We start from the raw sequence: 19,169 nt of genomic DNA on the forward strand, positions 1-19,169 counted from the left end.
TTTAAACAAACAGAGTCACAAAATAGGGTGGGTCCTAAAAATATCCATCTCAGGTATCAAAGGTATTATGGAATGATTTTTATGATGAGGTGTGCCTGGCGCCAACACTGTTGACTTTACGGCGCCACATCAAGACTTTCCTCTTCTCCCAGGCATTTTAGCATGTGTTCTATATTGTTTTAAATTTTTGAATTGTGTTTTGAATTGTTTTTTAAAAGATGTATTTTAAATTGTATTTGTTTTTAGTTATTGTAAGCCGCCCAGAGAGCTTTGGCTATGGGGCGGTATACAAGTTTAATAAATAAATAAATAAATAAATAAAGGCCAGGATAAAGAGATACGTCTTCAGCATCCACCTAAAGCTGTATAGTGAGATTGCCAGATGTACCTCGGTTGGGAGGGAGTTCCACAACTTAGGGGCTGCCACAGATAATGTTATCTCCCTCCGGGCCACCACCTCCTGGCTTCTGATGGTGGTGGAACTACCAAAAAGGCCCTTTAATTAATCAAATTTTTTTTAAAATCTGATATAGTTTTGCAAAGGACTAAAATGAACATATTTAATGCCTGCAGGAGGAAGGGGACCACCACCGCCCAGGGAAGAAGGAGAACCGTTTGCTGCTGCTGTCTGCCCACCTGCCTGCCTGCCTGCCTGCTTGCTTGCTGCTGCTGCTCGGCTACCACCACGGCCCTCTCCCTGTTGGACCTCTGCTCTGCGGGGGTCATGCCTTGCAGGACCAGGCCCCCAGGTACTCAGCCAGCTGTTGCTGATATCGTCCACCTGTCCCTTCCCTGGAGGAGATGCATAAGCCAGCTGGCTGAGGTGGCTCCTGCTTTGCAGATTGCCTGGCTTTTTGTGGGTCATTGTCATGGCCCCGTCAGAGGACTCATCAGACGAGGATGACTCGGGAGTAACAGCAGCAGACCCAGAAGCAGCAGACCCAGAAGGAGAAATGGAGGAAACTCCTGAGAACCCAGCTCCTTCTCCCCCTCAGCTGCAGAGCACCCCAGACACAGCTGAAGCCCTTCAGCCAGACGCAGTCAGTGAACAGGACACTCCCCCCTCACCTGCAGAACGTAGACAACAGAAGGTCAGGCAGAAGAGGGGCAGGCCTGTCCACTTAAGGCCAAAACGCTGATGGCTCACACCTGCTGACAAACCTGCTCCTTAAAAGTCAAACCTTGGCTTCACCTTGTTGCTGACTACAACGTCAGGCCACTGTGTGTCTTTCTATCCCCTGAACCTGGACTTGGACTGATCTCTCGGCAAACTAGACCCGGACTTTCACTGATGTCTCTTCTGGATTTCTGGCTTGGCACGTAAGCTTTGAACGGCCTCTGCCCTTATCTTGCTTCCTCCTTGCTAGCCTGGCAGATTTATAGCCAAGCTGCCGGCTGAGGACTTACGGCCTAGCAATTACCAAGGAATCTCCAGCCCTGCCTGCACCCCCACTGACACTGCTGTCTCAGTGAAGAGCTGACAGTCATGTACCTGGGAGGGAGGACTCAGAGCCAAGTGGGGAGACTTGAGGGAGGCCCAATCAGTGTAGTGACGGGTCGAGGGAGATATGGCGTTGTGAGGAGGACTTGCCAGATAAGGGGAACGCGGCCCAGGCAGTTAACGATTGTGCCTTGTTCCGGTCCTCTCCACACCTGCAGGTTTGTTGGTTGCCCTATCAGCCAGCTCTCAGACCTCCGGATGCTGCTCCTAAATGACAGATTGGTGCACAATAAGGTATCCCTCATTCACGATTTAATTGTGGATGAGGCAGCCGATCTGGCATGTATAACTGAGACCTGGGTGGGTGAGCAGGGAGGTGTCAGTTTCTCCCAGCTATGCCTGCCAGGGTACCTGGTTCAGCATCAGGGTAGACCTGAGGGTCGGGGAGGGCTGGTTCCTGTGGTCTATAGGAGCTCCATCTCCCTCTGCAAGTACCCTGTCCATGTGACTACTGGTCTGGAGTGTTTGCACCTTGTGTTGGGTCAGCGGGACAGACTGGGGATTCTGTTGGTGTACCGCCCACCCCGCTGCCCAACAGACTCCCTAGCTGAGCTGACAGAGGTGGTCTCGGGTGTACTGTTGAGATCCCCCAGACTGTTGGTTCTGGGGGATGTCAACATCCATGCCAAGGCCACCTTATCCTGGGCGGCTCAGGATTTCATGGTCTCCATGACAACCATGGGACTGTCCCAATATGCCATTGGCCCAACACATGTAGCAGGACATACTCTAGACTTGGATTTTGCAACTGGACATGCAACTGCTCTCACTGCCTTCACATAGAGTTTGGTAGAGACCCTCACAAGTGCATGATTACAGCCATCGGGAGTTCGCCTCCATTTGCACTCAAGCCGTCTCCTTTCTTGCTTCATCACTCTTAGCTCCGGGGTAAACCAGGGAGCCAATTGAGCTCTGCAACGGAGAGGGCGCACCGGGGCGATCGTGTCAACTGCCCGGGCCATTTCTGTATTCCACGGCGTGGCCAGGGTTTCGACAGGACCGTCAATTCTATCAGCCGGAACATCCAAGGCCGGAACATCCAAGGCCCTCCTCCGGTTATCTCCTCCGAAGGAAGCTGGGAGTCTGGCAACAAGGGTGAGGGCCTTTTGAGTGGTGGCCCCCAAATTATGGAATGATCTCCCTGACATGGTGCACCTGGTCAAGACTTTCCTGTTATCTTTTCGGCACCAGGTCTCCTCTTCTCCCAGGCATTTTAGCATGTGTTTTTAAATTGGTTTTTAAAAAATGTGTTTTTAAATTTGTATATTTGTTTTTAATGTTTTTAACTGTTGTAAACCGCCCAGAGAGTTTCAGCTATGGGGCGGTATACAAATGTAATCAACAACAAGACCAACAACAATAATGGTAGAAAAATAAAGATTATGAATTCACAGACAGCACTTGAGAAATTCACTCGTCAGATATGGAATTTGAAATGGCAGAACAGGCAAGCAAAGCACTGCAGTGTGGTGTGTGTAACTTTCATCAACCTGCCAAAAAAGGAATGCATGGAAACAGAGCTGATTGGGGAAAAGAAAAGGAGAACCAAAAAAAAAGAATCCTTGAAGGTTATACAACAGGAATGGGGAGCCTGTGGGTTACAACTCCCATCGTCTCTCATCATTGGCCATGCTAATTGATACTGATGGAAGCTGGAGTCCAACACCATCTGGAGGGCCATGGGTTCCTCATCCCTGTTACTGGTACACGCCCCATGTGTTACAGGTATAAAACCCTTCTTCACAGTAACTTTAAAGAACTTCCATATACACAGTAATTCAGAAACCAGAACTTAAAAATATATCCCATGAAAATATATAAAACTTTCTTTAATTTTTGTACACTTTTGTTCTCTTGCATTTTCCTTTTTTCCCCCCAGTTCATTGGTTCTCATGACTCATTTATAAACTACTCTTTGCTCATTGTCATGACAATAGTGCAAAGTACATGAGTACAAATACCAGCTTCCAATTGTGGGCCAAGGTACCCCAGGTGACAAATCCTGGTACAAGCTGCTATAGGAAAATATTTGCCGATCAGAAATTTCACACATACACAAAACTTTTTCAGATTCCAACCTAAAACTACTACTAGATTACATCAGTGCATTCTGCACAACTATGCTTGAAAGTTCAAGATTCAAATGAGTATTGGGGGCATATTTCACTAACATTCCAAGGTTGATACTGCCTTACTATCACCTCCTGGTAGAAAAAAAAATAGATTAAATTCACCATTCACAACACATAAACCAAGAGAATGGTGTGTAAATGTGCCTGATGTAGTTCCCTTTCTAAATCTAAGCAGGTTGGCAAGCTGCCAGTGCAGCACCAATATCCAAGACAACCTAGGAAATCTATGCATGTTCCTTTAAACTCATAACTGAAAGGTTGGGACAAGAATGTAAATAAATAGGCATTTAAAAAACTATTTCCTTCCCCATGTCCCACTACAATCTCTTAAGTATTCTGGGTAAATATACTGTAACCGCAGAACTCCTTAGTCAAGAAGAGTCTGAGCATATTCCAGGAAAATTTGCTTGATCTTATCTAAGTTGCCTTTTTAAGATGGCACTGGGGAGGAAGGGAATTGTTGGGATACTTTTCTCTCTCTTTTTTGGTATCACTGCTATCACTGTGTTATATTCTTTAGCTATGATCCAGTAAGGCTGACTGCCATACATGCTAAGGATAATGAATTTAAAAATGTTAACTACAACTCTGAAACTATCAAGCTTGCCTAATATTGTATTTGCAATTGGCATCCATTCATTGTTACTAACAGATTTATGAAATGGAAACATTTCTGTGGAGAAAAAACACTTGAAAAAAATCCAGAAAATTTTGTGGCCCACATCATTGATTAGGATTGCTATGTAGAACATTTTACCTGCCTAATTAAACAACTGAAAGTAGCTTTTGTGACTGTAAATGATAGGGAAAATATGAAAATAGCATCATACTACATGATTGGAATTAAGTTATTGGCACATGTGGAATGCTCTTCCCCTTTCCTTCCCCTGTGCACCCCTAACCCCCCAAAGCAGATTTGGGGACTGTGAGGGGAGCGTTCAGGGGGAGGAGAAGGAAAAATCTCATAGAACTAGTGTAACTATTTTGTTAAGAGATGGACTGATTCCATAAAGGAAGCCACAGACCTGAACTTACAAGATCTGAATATGGTGGTTCATGACAGATGCTCTTGGAGGTCACTGATTCATAGGGTCGCCATAAGTTGTAATCGACTTGAAGGCACATGCAACAACAAATCACTAGAAGCTAAAATGATGAAACTGAGGTTATCATATTTTGGACACATCATGAGAAGACATGATTCACTAGAAAAGACAATAATGCTGGGAAAAACAGAAGGGAGTAGAAAAAGAGGAAGGCCAAACAAGAGATGGATTGATTCCATAAAGGAAGCCACAGACCAGAACTTACAAGATCTGAACAGGGTGGTTCATGACAGATGCTCTTGGAGGTCACTGATTCATAGGGTCGCCATAAGTCGTAATTGACTTGAAGGCACATAACAACAACAATTATTTTGTTGAATAGCGCCCACTGTAATTTTTACTATCCTACTATAAAGGCAAGAAGTAAAAGGCAAATATTAAGGGGTAAACATTTAGTCAAAAAGTTTGATCCAAAAACTCAAGGTAATTTAGCAAACATAAAAACAATCACAAATACTGAAGCATAAAAACATACTACCTGTAGCGAAATGCAAGCAAAAACAGCTTATGTTATGCATGTAGATACTTTCATGTGGAAACAAGATTTTTTAAAAAGTCAAACCATTGCCTGGCAGCCTAGATTTACATGGCTAACCTTAGCTACAATGGCAGAAGCAGAGGCCTAAGATACATTCATAAAGCAGCATCTCAACCCTAGAAAGTGAGATAGATATAGCCAGCTCTGTCCCACTTACCTTGATAAAGTCCTCAAATGCCTTTGTATAATGAATTGTAGGTGCAAAGTTATACTGGGTGTAAAGAGACAAGGTCATTATAAAGGATAATCATTCTCTTAAAACACTCTCTATGCAATGTATTTAGAGATCAAGGCTGCCCTCATCTGCAGAATTCCCTTCCTCCAGAAACATACTGGAGTCAATAAAATCATGTCTTCCAATAAAATATTTTATCTGAACTAGGCTAGGGTACCAGGAATTAAGCTGATATATGGATGGTTTTAATATTATGTTTTTGTCAATTTCATTTTAACTAGTTGGCCTTTGCATAACATTTTACATACTGTTATTGCCCTAATTTTCTGGAATGAGGTTTACTACAAATCTAAAACAAGAACAAGAATAACAAGTTCAGTGGGTAGCCTTTGGTGACTCACTGTTTCTAAAGAATATTTTCTTATCTACAAAATTGAAACAGAAGAGAACTACCTGCAAAAAAAGGTTCTAAATACCTATTTTTTTCCTTCTTTAAGGGTGAAAGCTCTAAGCCATCCAAAATCCTGGTCCTGAACGGAAGAATATTATATGATGAGTGAGATTTCAACAATGCCTTAAAACATTCTGTGTAACAAGACTGACGCTATGAATTATGTAAGATACAGTTTGATCTTGGCTTGTTTTCACTAGCTATAGTTGAGACAAACAACAGTTCTCTGTATTTAAATTGAAAATTTTTAATTATGTTTTATTGTGTTTTTGTATTTTAACCTGTTTTATTATGCTGTACACTGCCCTGGGAGCTTATTGCTATAGGGCGGTCTAAAAATGTAATAAAATAAATAAATAATAAATAAATAAATGTCACAAGCAACTGTGTTTAGTTTAAAAGCAAAAGATTTTGATATCCTCCTTTGGCACATGAAAGAGAAGGAGAGGGGAAGGGAAGGGTGAAGAGAGTGTGAGAATCTGTGGCTTGTGAAGATTCATTTATATACAGAGGAATCCAACTCAGAAGAGGCTGGCAGGAGTGAAGCCAGTGGAAGATGAGCTGGCGGAAGGGCTACCACATTCAGGAGCCACTCAGAGGGAGGAACGCTGGCTGTGCCAGCAGGGTATGGAGGATGGAAACAAAATGCATGTTTCCTTTCACCACCCCTCTTCCTGGCATATTGGCTGCCAGGACAGAGAGCTGCAGGACCAAGCCAATGGGCTCAGGATGCAGCATAAGTCCCCCTCCCCTTGGTGCGGCCCCCAACATACGCCCCAAAATGCCCTTGCAGCCTTCCCTTGACTCCACCTCCGCCAGTCTCGGCTGAGCCAGCTGGGTCCCAGCTGTACGCCAGTGAAAGTGGAGTTCCCCAGTGGTGCTGCAGCTGCACCCAGAGGGGGACATCTGCAGGCAGAGCCTAGCAGCAGCGACACCCTTCCGCTGCTGCAGTTGTGTTGCATCCAGCATCCTCTCAGCCCAGTGTATCTAAGAGGTGGATTGTGCCCATAGTCAGAAACTATGGTTTCTAGTTTTTTCTGAACAGAGCCATTAAGTGAACTTGGTTACACTGTCACTTTGCACTGTTTCTCTGCAAAGCTATGTATACATATCTCTACAAAAAGAAAATGGAACACTCAACTGAGGCGATATTAATATGCTACTCTCTTTGTAACATTTTCTAAAACTGCTATTGATCCAAGCGTTCCCAAGTAGTTTTTTAGCTGAGCTTCATGAAAATAAATATTTTAAAGGGGAAAAGATCTGTACTGTGACTAGCATTCTGCAAGATTATTTTTGCATTTAAATGTGTTCTGCTTCTTTCAGCTACATAAAACAACCCTTTATCACTTTAGGCATTTGCTAGAATAGTCTATTTTTAAAAGCACATAAAGATGGTTATCACAACAAAATTAACACAACTAAAATAGGTTAACCTCTATACATAAGGACTCTAGAAGGTGCTGAATTCCACCTTATGTAAATATGAAGCAAAAACAATAACATATAATCTAACAGAACTGAAGAGATTCCAGAAAATTAAGACAAATATTTTTTAAAGGAACTGTAATGTGATATTGTCTCAAGGAAAGCCTCATATTACAATAAAAGATTATGTTCTCCAATGCTACCCTTTATTAGAGAAAACATACTTTCACCTGAGGAAAGACATATTCTATCACTTGCTAATTAAACAAAATGATGATTTTGTTTAAATTTATGTAACATAACTCCCAGTGGTCAATGTGTAGGACATGATTCAGGTAAAAATCCCTGCACATCTTTGGCCAAGCCAGTCTTTTAGTCTCACTGCCCAACTTGTTAAATGGGAATAGAAGACACAAAAGGAAGACGTAAATAACTTTATATTTTACATGTGATTAAAAATATGAACAAATTTACAACCCTAGGACTGTAGAAATTAAGGAAAGCATACTCTGGTCCCATCCATCCAACAGAGGACGACTGGCCACTCCCTGCCTCCCAGGAAACACCATACCATGGAGAAGACCTGGCCCAAACCATCATCCAAAGAAGGAGCAGCTGCAGGGACCTTGCTTCTCAACTTCTATGCTGGTCTTTGACTGTAATAAATTTTATTCATCCATTCATTCTCAACTTCCTACCAGGAAGAATGTTTTGTCCAAATGTCAGTTTTGCTTGGGGCTGTAGAACAGAAGAGAAGCACATTCTGGGCACATCCATCAGTCAGAGCAGCTGGCATATTTGTGTGTGTGTGCTTTGTATTTTATAATTACACTGTTGTGAGGCACTTTGAGTTTCCTTTAATTGAAAGGCAAGATATAATTCTCAAAATAAAGAAATTTGTGGTTCCAATTAACTACATATACAGCTCACTGTGGCATTCAGTGGTGTGCTTTACATTCTCTTTCGGATATGTGACTTGTTGTAAGTGCTTGTCTAGCCAATCATTTCTAAGAAGTGATGACAATCGGTTCCATCTTAGCCCTAACTCACAGTAGCCCTGATTTTGCAAAGGTGGGAGGTGGTTATAGCTCAGAGACTTTGCTTGCAGAAGGTCCCAGTCTCAGGTGTCTCTAATTAAAAGGTTCACATGATGTGAACAACCTCTGCCTCAGATCCTTGAGAGCCTCTGACAGTGAGAATAGACAAGACTGGGATAGATGGACAAATAGTCTGATCTGAGAATCACAGAATAGTAGAGTTGGAAGGGGCCTATAAGGCCATCAAGTCCAACCCCCTGCTCAATGCAGGAATCCAAATGAAAGCATTCCCAACAGATGGCTGTCCAGCTGCTTCTTAAAGGCCTCCAGTGTCGGAGAGCCCACTACCTCTCTAGGTAATTGGTTCCATTGTTGTATGGCTCTAACAGTTAGGACGTTTTTCCTGATGTCCAGTCAAAATCTGGCTTCCTGCAACTTGAGCCCATTATTCCGTGTCCTGCACTCTGGGACGATCAAGAAGAGATCCCGGCCCTCCTCTATGTGACAACCTTTCATGTACTTGAAGAGTGCTATCATATCTCCTCTCAGTCTTCTCTTCTCCAGGCTAAACATGCCCAGTTCTTTCAGTCTCTCCTCATAGGGCTTGGTTTCCAGTCTCCTGATCATCTTTGTTGCCCTCCTCTGAACCCGTTCCAGTTTGTCTGCATCCTTCTTGAAGTGCGGAGACCAGAACTGGACGCAGTATTCAAGATGAGGCCTAACCAGTGCTGAATAGAGTTGAACTAGTACTTCACGTGATTTGGAAACTATACTTCTGTTAATGCAGCCTAATATAGCATTTGCCTTTTTTGCAGCCACATCACACTGTTGGCTCATATTCAGCTTGTGATCAACGACAATTCCAAGATCCTTCTCACATGTCGTATTGCTGAGCCAAGTATCCCCCATCTTATAACTGTGCATTTGGTTTATTTTTCCTAAGTGTAGAACTTTGCATTTATCCCTGTTTAATTTCATGCTGTTGTTTTCAGCCCAATGCTCCAGCCTATCAAGGTCTCTTTGAATTTTGTTTCTGTCTTCCGTGGTATTAGCTATGCCCCGCAATTTTGTATCATCTGCAAATTTGATAAGCATGCTCTGTACCTCCTCATCTTCTACAAGGCAACTTTCTATATTCCAAATATAATAGGAGAGAGGCTGCTGAAGCTGTTTACTACTTAGGGGATGGGGGAGGAGGGAGAAAGAAAGAACCACAGATGAACAAGAGGTGTGAGCTCTGGCTCCTATCCAATAGGTGTTCATGGTGGTTGCTCAGCCACGATACACACAGAAACCTCAATTGCTATGAAGATGTTAGCTGGAGAAAGAACTGCATTTAATCAGCAACATAAAATCATAGTGTGTTTGTTAGAATCCCAGCAACAAAGAGTCATGTATTACGTATGGTGCAAAACAAAAAAGACACATATACAAATAAAAGTCTTGAAAACACTATCTGTGCACGTCCAGTGTTTCTAGGAATACAAAGGTGTTCACTCCAGTTCATACCTCCATTGCTGAGAACCTAAACACTATAGGATATCACTAAGACTAGAGCCTTTTGTTCCTGTTAACACAAGAGTGGTCAGAAGGTGGTCCAAGGTCTACCTGTGGACCACTGGCTAACTTTCAGTAGGCCACATAATACTGGCTGGTTGCTAGAGATTTTGCAAAGAATGCTGGAGTATGTGAACTCTGATCTGAGTCACAAGGCATTTGAGAACTCTTAACAGAGTAATAAGCACAAGTATACACTCTTGCTTTGCAAATTCTTAAAAAATGTTGTTGAGGTCCTAGCATTTTTTAAAAGCTGTAGACCTCTCAAGACTGTAACTCAGGGATGCAGCTCTTGTCTAAATTTTATTCTTCCTCTTTTACAATTTACAAAATCCTGTTCTTGGTTTTTCTTTGAACAATATCCCTCTTCTTTAAAAAGAGGCGTTCTGCTACAGCAGTACTATCCATCCTGCATGAAGACTAAATCACCCTCATGATTCCTCTTTTGAGACCTGTAGCAGCGTAACAGAGTGGGTTAAGTTGGTGTCATTGGTCAAAATATATTATGTACAATTATAAAACCCCTTTGCCATAAACAAAATGCTTTACATCTAGCAGCACTTAATATTACTGTTGCATTCCAAACAACTTTTGTGTCTTGTCTTTTTCAAATTCTTATTGTCCTTTGTGTCTCAATCTCTCTTGCATCTGGAGTACACAGACATAATAGCTGAGGAATATATTAGGTAGGTAGGTAGGCAGGTCACGGTACCTTAAAAGTCTGGTAAAACTCAGCGTTGGGATATCAATTGATCATCATCTGCCTGGACTGTGGAAGTTTCCTCTTTCTTATACTTGATTAAATCTATAATGGAACACATGGTAACAATCACTATTACAGTAACAAGATTTTGCCATCTTATCTTGCAGAAAACACTTAATTGAAATTACTCTGATCTCTTCTATGCAGGCCATTTAATGCCACTATTAATATTGTCTCGAGCATATTTGAATAAAGTAGTTTGACGCTAAACTCTCATTACTGTAGTTTCTGTATTTGAATAATAGGATCAAGGCTTAAATATAAACTGTTTAGTTTTCCCAAATTCAGTTCTTACAAATATATTTTAAAAATTTAAGGCTAAGACAGTGCTTTCATGGTCCAGGATGCTACAAATTTATGTTGCTATCCTAACCACATTTACCTGGGAGTAAGCCCCATTAAACTCAATAGGACATGGTTAGGATTGCACTGTTAAGAATTTTTAATTTATTTCTTTGTGAAGAAATGTAATGTAGATGTGTGAAAGCACACTTTCTAGGATTGCTGTAATTTATGATAACAGAATGTTAGCAAACTCCCAGAAGTAGCGCAACTTATAAAAAATACTGAAACTTTTAATTCATAGTCATAGCATTTGACTGTCAATTGCTGACTTTCAGTATCTTTGATGCAACTATCTCAGTGTCCTGGTAATAAACAACCTGTAGAACTAACTCTTCCACAATAAAGTGCACTCTTCACACTAGTGTTTGACTTCTCCATTTGCTGTTTCTTCCTCTGTGTAATTACAGCACACAGCCATCCAGGATTCTTATTTTTGCCCTAACAGTCAATCACAGGCTATTGTAAATAGTATACTCATTTCTATCTGCAGTAGTTTTCCTTTTAATTTCCAGATAATCATCAAAAGCAGACAGAATTGTTAATAAGAAAATAAGATATATTTAGATATTGTAATTCTGCTCTTTTATATAGTTCAGGTAACTGTATCTATTTAAATACCTAAGCTGCAAAAATGTGAATGCTGGTTTTGTACTACTATTACCTCACTAAAATTCTTTCTTCCTTTATGAATTTTTGAACAATGACTGAAGGCTTAGTTAGAGAAATTATATTAATATCCTGCAAGACTAGAACACACTTAAAGGTCTCTTTACATTTCATGCCAAACTTTGTGGGCAAAAAACAAGTAAAAACATTTGAATTGTTATGACAGATCTTCTGTTGATCTTTATTTTTTCTGATAAAAAATTATTATGATCAATAGTTCCTAAAAATCTCATAGAAGAGATGAGTTAAACAGTCACTAAAAAACATTCTACATAGAATACCTTCTCCCATAACAGAATGGCCCAGATTATTACATATATTTCAACAAAATACTGACAAAAACCATAAACAAAATGTAAAGCATATTCACTATACCTCTGAGAGAAGGAACTAATTACTACAAAGCACATGAATATTAATATGATAAAATCTATTGTTAATAGAAAAACAGGGGGTTTTCAAAGTCAACAGCTATGGCTACCATAAACAGGATATTCAAATGAGTCCCCTAATGTTTCACTACTGTAAATTACTGCATGTTTATCTGTGCAGTTTTAATTTACTACAAAACACACACACACACACACAGAAAAGGAAAATATAACTCCAATCTGACTAATAATTTATGCGCCACACCACTAACCTTAAAGTAGAGGTTTGTTCATTTACAGGTACAATGCCACATCGCTATTCTCAATGTAAACAAAAGACAGCAGCATGCACCCCAGGCTAAGGATGTCAGCATTTTTCAAACACCTTTCTGACTGTTCCATTTTATGGTGATGCAATTTGACCTACATTTTCAGTGGCCAAAGAGAGATGGAGATACAAAGGGAGGTGGAGATGGCAAGCTGAGGGTGGGAGCAACTGAGGGAAAGATTTGACATTCTTTACCCACCAATCCACTAACTGGAGTTTTAATTGGCAGTACAAAGGGTCTAAAATAGCAGGAGAAGAGATAAAAACTATTCCAAGGATAACTATATTGTGCTTAGAACACAAAAACTAAAGAAGGTAGGAAGCACAGAGTAAGCATAGGATTTTTGATCTAATGACAAAATGTAATGTCCTCATTAAGCAAAGTAGCATGTAATCCTAGAATGTATGTTGAAACATAGACATCAGATACAGGCAGCATTATTTTCAACCAGAGTGATATCTAGCCTCTTTTAATACATGCTGGCATTAATAACTGGCATAATTCCAGCATTACTACGACTTCTTACTTGCATGAAAATATTATTGTATGTACTATACCTATACACATAGCCTTTAAACTGGTCTTCCAGCTTGCATTATCTTCCAGAAATCACTCTGAAACATTACTGATTCAAAGAAATACATTTTATCTATTTATTATATAATGTTAGCATCTAACACAGAGTCCTACACTCAAACTTTTAACAGAAAGACCCTCCGTGGCGCAGAGTGGTAAGTGGCGGTAACGCAGCCGAAGCTCTGCTCACAGCCGGAGTTCGATTCCAACGGAAGGAGGAAGTCAAATCTCCGGTAAAAGGGGTCGAGGTCCACTCAGCCTTCCATCCATCCGTGGTCGGTAAAATGAGTACCCGGCATATGCTGGGGGGTAAAGAAAGGCCAGGGAAGGAACTGGCAATCCCACCCCATATATACGGTCTGCCTAGTAAACGTCGCAAGATGTCACCCTAAGAGTCGGAAACGACTCGCACTATAAGTGCGGGGACACCTTTACCTTTACCTTTAGTTAAAATGAGTAAGAGAAAACAGAAAACAAACACACACTGAGCTACCTACTTCAAAATGTTTTGAAATATGTCATATATAAACCATTTATTCTGTAGCAGCCAATAAATAATTATATTTGTGTGGATAGAAGCAGTTCCTTGTACACATAAAGAGTGTAGGCCAATACTTTCACATGGCACACAGGCAAAAATTACTAAATTACTTCAGTGAAGAGTGAAGCTCCAGATACACAAAGGGATTTATAGGGCCCATTCCAAATGTTGGCAAAAGAAACTCTTTGCAACCAACATCATGCATTTGCTTATATCCAATAATTTACGTGGCTTCTCCTAATCATGGAGTGGGGCAAAGAGCTAAGTAGAGACGAAACTTCATCAACCCCAAGAAAGATCTACACTCTGTAAAAATAAAAATGCAAAAACAAGCTGCAGCATTGTCACAACAGTTTCAATTAATACATTCTTTTATTTAAAAGTTTTATATACTGTGCTTCAGCAAAGCTTCCAGAGCAGTTTAGAAAAATAACGTAACAGTATGTTTTTTTTAAAAAAAACATTTAAAGGCTTGGGAGAACACCAGCACCAAACAGATAATTATGTTGGTGGCCAGGCCTGGCACAAGAGGGGCCCCTAAAGGGCCCCTCCTGAAGCTGGGAAGGTGGAGCTCCTGCTCTGTGATCCATTGGGTTGTGGGACCCAGCAACCCAACGCTGCTGTGGACCGCCCAAGGGGATCTCCCAGGCAACCCCCACAATGCAGGTGGTATGGGCTTAAATAAGCGCACCTACCTGCTGCATCAGTGCACATACACCCCATTCTGCATGTGCATGCCTACCATAGCCCAAGATGGCGGCAGGGGCATCTCTAAGGGTTTGACATCCCTGCTGCCATCTTGGGTGATGACAGGCGTGTGTGCTGACACCAGAGAGTACTTTAATTATCTAGAAGACAGAGAAACAATATAGGAGAACAAGGTCTAATGACTGCCATACTGGCTGATGGCAGTTGAAATCCAAACCATCTGGAGGGCACTGGGTTTGGGGAGGCTGCTCTTGGCTAAATCCCACTGGGCTCCTACTGGGAGGAAGGGTGGGATATAAATCAAATAATAAATAAATCAAACAAATAAATAAATCAAAGACCAACAGAGAAGCTCTATGGAAGAGTGCCCCTCCCATACATACAATGGTAGGAGGTTGCAACCAAGTATAAATTTCAGCATGTCACAATGACCTGGTTCACAAATCATAGTAAATGTTTAACTATGGTTTAACATGAACAAGCTGCATGCTTGTGCATGCTGCTCAAAAGTCTCATTTTCACTCCTCGTCTGTTCCTGGCTGCATCACGCCAGAAGTAACAAACCACAAGCCGCATGTCATCCGAATTTAGGCTCATGGCTTATTTTTCTCCAAACCATGACCAGTAGCCAAAGTCTTGGGTTGTCACTCTTGGTGTGTTTGAGAGAAACAAACACAAGCCCAGATTCAGATGACATGACAAGCCAAGTCTTGTGGTTTGTTACTATCAGCATGGCCAGGAGATGGGGAGGAGCAAAGCAGGGACTTTTGAGCAGCAGGCACCAGCACACTGCTTATCTGCATTAAAACAGTAGCTACACATTAGCTATGCTTTAACGTGACATGTGAACACAGCCAATGACTGCAAAGTGTCGTTTCTTGGGCTTCATCTTTAAACGTATTGCCACCAAGTCATTACACAAAACCCTCAAATTTGTTCTCAATCTTCTAGTAGTTGAAGTATTAATGGTGCAGTTTATTGTGGCACAACTCCCAGCGGTAGTTACTCAAGATTCCAAAGGAAACACATTCAGAGTTGTAAATGAATTAAATAGAATGACCTCACTGTTATTTCTAGCACCTTTGTACTCATAATAGTTGTTTGAAATCAACTACTTCTATTCCCAAGATATATGCATTGCTTACAAGCTTATTCCTTAATACACATTTATTTCCATATACAATTCTTCTCTTAAAAAGTATGGTGGGCAGACCTTTGAGTTCCTCAAACACAAATCAAACCTTGTAAATGGCTTCAGTTTTAGAGGCAAAGTGAAAACTAGTAAGTTATAGGAAGGAATGATATGAATCTTTACAAATTAAATATAAAAATAGATTTGCTTAGTAGCAAGTTCGCTAAACTTTTGTTTTTGACAAATTAACTGCTCCTGCTCACCCACCAAAGCAGCAAGTAAAAAAACTGCCTCTAACCATACACTTTCTATATTGGATGTGTACATAATAAAGCATTTTATATAATGTAACAAGCATTAGTTATGTTTATTTAACTGTATATCAACTTTTTAAAACTTTCAAAAGAATGAGAAACGGAAAGACTTCACATTTTCAAGACGCTGCTTGATTTCAGAAGCAAGGGACTTATTTGTGTATCCTTCCTCTTTCAAACAATGATTAACTTTGTTAGTTTCACTTTCCAGATTTTTAAACTAAAACTCTCGAGAATCCTTAGAAAACTTGCTGAGGAAATCTATTCACCTATCTATATATGTCAGCATTTTAAAAAACAGCCTTTTGATGAACACAATAAGAAACTATTGAAATGCCATTTTGTTGTTATGTGCTTTCAAGTTGATTATGACTTAAGGCAACCCTATGAATCAGCGACCTCCAATAGCATCTGTTATAAACCACCCTGTTCAGATCTTGTAAGTTCAGGTCTGTGGCTTCCTTTATGGAATCAGTCCATCTCTTGTTTGGCCTTCCTCTTTTTCTACTCCCTTCTGTTTTTCCCAGCATTATTATCTTTTCTAATGAATCATGTCTTCTCATGATGTGTGCAAAGTATGATAACCTCAGTTTCATCATTTTAGCTTCTAGTGATAGTTCTGGTTTAATTTATTCTAACACCCAATTATTTGTCTTTTTCGTGGTCCATGTTATGTGTAAAGCTCTCCTCCAACACCACATTTCAAATGAGTTGATTTTTCTCTTACCCGCTTTTTTCACTGTCCAACTTTCACATCCATATATAGAGATTGGGAATACCATGGTCTGAATGATCCTGACTTTAGTGTTCAGTGATACATGTTTACATTTGAGGACCTTTACTAGTTCTCTCACAGCTGCCCTCCCCAGCCCTAGCCTTCTTCTGATTTCTTGACTATTGTCTCTATTTTGGTTATTGACTGTGCCAAGGTATTGATAATCCTTGACAAGTTCAATGTCCTCATTGTCAACTTTAAAGTTACGTAAATCTTCTGCTGTCATTACTTTAGTCTTCTTGACGTTCATCTGTAGTCCTGCTTTTGTGGTTTCCTCTTTAACTTTTATCAGCGTTCATTTCAAATCATTAGTGGTTTCTGCTAGTAGTATGGTATCATCTGCATATCTTAAATTATTGATATTTCTCCCTCCAATTTTCACACCTCCTTCATCTTGGTCCAATCCCACTTTCCATATGATATGTTCTGAATATAGATTAAACAAATAGGATGATAAAATACACCCCTGTCTCATACCCTTTCCGACGGGGAAGCAATCGGTGGGAACCTACTCTAGGACGCACACCTTAACATGTGTCTGGTGTCTCACCTTTGACCATTCTGCCTTGGGTGCCCCTGCTAGGAGTCTAGCCTCTTGGTCTAGACTCCTGATGACACTGCTCTCAGCTTCTTCGACACTCTCAAACCTCTTCACCACGTTGAGGCAGAGGGAGGGGCACTAATTATTGAGGAAGACAAAATACTTGTCATGTAGCAAGCAGGAGGGAAAGCTGAACAAGAAAACCTGAATGTGTTGCCTTCAAATTTAATAGGAAAAAAATTAAAGGGAAAAAATCCATAGACCTGATAATCTTTTAACTATAAAAACCTAACAAAAGTGTGTAACTTTAATACTATCAAGTACTGGGATATATACTAGCCAAAATAAATACCACAGTACCATTAACAGCAGTTTCACTTATTGACAGCAGAACCCTATGCATGTATACTCAGAAATAAGCCTGGTTGAATTTGATAGGACTTAAAAATAAGTGTGTATAGTGGATTGCAGCTTGGTTTACTTAATAAATTTGCTTTTTCTGATTTTCAGATGTTTACAAACACATATTAAGCCAGTGATTCTAACTGCACTTCCTTTGACATAGCTGCACTAAAATCAAGACAGCAACTTCCATGTAAATGTGTCAATTTATGAGAATCTTAATCCCTGAATATTGTTTCTATTGTTAATTATTTCATGTCAGGAACTACTTTTCCTTAAAGGGGAAAAATAGATATCTATTTCATACAGCCATTCAGTAACCTTTAGGGCTGATTCTGAAATCAGATGTCAAGAAGTGTATCATCTAATTCTGTGTCCAGGTAACATGTCTAAGGTGTAGAAACCAAGCGTTTCCTAATTTTTCTGTGGAACAACATATTTTTCCATTTCTTCAGAGGCCTCCTCAGAGTAACACTAGATAATCTTGCGTTTATAGACAATGTGGCCTAGTGGAGAAAGTGTTGGACTTGTACCCGGAAAAACCATGCACAAATCCCCCAAAAGTTATGGAATCACTCCTTCTCAACTTCCATACTCCATCTGTAAAACGGAAATAACCTGTTGTTGCAACTGTGAGGCTAAGCAAAATAAAATTGTAAAGTGCTTGGAAAATGTCACAATCCAGTTCTTAATTGGCTGGGATGCTGATCACTTAATCTTTATTATCAATTGGAAATGCACAAGGCTCACTACCCTGCACTGCTATAGGCTATTCTATAATACACATTTACCATTTAATTTCACTAAATTGTTGTTCAGACTATCTGCATAGCAAACGGCATGCAATTATATTTATAGCACTATCAGCCCTCACATACATTTAAATTCATTTTCATGTTATCCATCACTCTAGGAAAGGTTGCAAAAAATATTAAAATGTTTCTTGATACTACATGAAAAAGGAGAGTTAAAACTGATCCCTGAGATAGTCTTCCAAATTTCAAAGACATAAGGTAAAACTACATAATGGAAATCACATAAATTGTGATCACAATCCAGTGATGTAAGCTAAATTATCTTCTGTTTTGCAATATATACAAGAGGTTTATATTATTATTGTTGTTATTGTTATTTATTTATTTGTATCCCGCTCTTCCTCCCAGCAGGAGCCCAGGGCGGCAAAGCGCTAAAAACATTTAAAAACACCATAAAAACAGATCTTAAAATACATTAAAATAAAACAGCGTTAAAAACATTTTTTAAAAAAAACTTTAAAAACGGGTTAAAAACATTATTAAAAAACATATTAAGCAATTCTAACACCGACGCAGACTGGGATGGGTCTCAACCTAAAAGGCTTGTTGAAAGAGGAAAGTCTTCAAAAGGCGCCAATATTAGCCTGCCTAATATTCAAAGGGAGGGAATTCCACAGGGTAGGTGCTGCCACACTGAAGGTCCATTTCCTATATTGTGCAGAATGAGCCTCCTGATAAGATGAGATCTGCAGCAGGCCCTCGCCTGCAGAGCACAGTGATCGACTTGGTATATAAGGGGTAAGACAGTCTTTCAGGTATCCTGGTCCTGAGCTGTATGGGGCTTTGTACACCAAAACTAGAACCTTGAACTTGGCCCGGTAGCAAATGGGCAGCCAGTGCAATTCTTTCAGCAACGGGGTGACAAGTTGGCAATACCCTGCCCCAGTGAACAGTCTCGCCGCCACATTTTGCACCAGCTGCAGCTTCTGGACCAGAAGCCCCACATAGAGCACATTACAGTAATCC

The 19,169-nt window shown here is 40.3% G+C and overlaps 1 protein-coding gene across 1 annotated transcript in view; it reads right to left on the reverse strand.

Annotated features, from left to right (window-relative positions):
• The window catches only part of ATXN7 (ataxin 7), a 156,285-nt gene that overhangs the window by 125,152 nt on the left and 11,964 nt on the right, over nt 1–19,169 (reverse strand). The window contains exon 2 of the mRNA XM_061618729.1: nt 10,638–10,730. The gene's annotated coding sequence lies outside the window, so the exon portion shown is untranslated. The remainder of the gene's footprint in view (nt 1–10,637; nt 10,731–19,169) is intronic.

The sequence above is a fragment of the Rhineura floridana genome, chromosome 3 (assembly GCF_030035675.1).
Source record: "Rhineura floridana isolate rRhiFlo1 chromosome 3, rRhiFlo1.hap2, whole genome shotgun sequence".
NCBI classification, from domain to species: Eukaryota; Metazoa; Chordata; class Lepidosauria; order Squamata; family Rhineuridae; genus Rhineura; species Rhineura floridana.